Raw genomic sequence first — 529 nt, forward strand, 5'->3', positions numbered from 1 at the left:
GTGTCGGCGTCAGTACCATCATCGAGGCGGACCTGCAAACCTTGCTTAGCAGTCAAAAAGTCGAGGTAGTCTTGTTCACCCTCATAATCCATCTCGTCTGCATCTTGGTCAGAAGGCCCAGTTTCTTCGTTGTTCGACATGTTTCCTATGATTAAGTGTCCTCATTTATTTCTAAAAGTATGAATAAATGAGAAATGAGATAAAAAAGAAATCTATGTGCTAGCACTCGATATGCCAACTATGTAGCACAAATCATGCCTTTATTCACGGGAAATTTCGGCATGACCTTTGCTAAAAAATGGACATATCGAGCGCCTGAAATTCACCGGAACGGAAATGAATCAACATCCCGGCGTAACATAGGCAACTCGGATCATTTACCAAAACATGACATGTCCAAAACATGACATATCCACATATCACATGTCCAGTTCAAATTTGCATATAAATTTAGCAAATTTTGAAACCTATCTAAATTCATAACTAAATAGATAACCTAACTAACATAACTAAAACCTAAGTAAATTAA

This window comes from Triticum dicoccoides, chromosome 4A, assembly GCF_002162155.2.
Source record: "Triticum dicoccoides isolate Atlit2015 ecotype Zavitan chromosome 4A, WEW_v2.0, whole genome shotgun sequence".
NCBI classification, from domain to species: Eukaryota; Viridiplantae; Streptophyta; class Magnoliopsida; order Poales; family Poaceae; genus Triticum; species Triticum dicoccoides.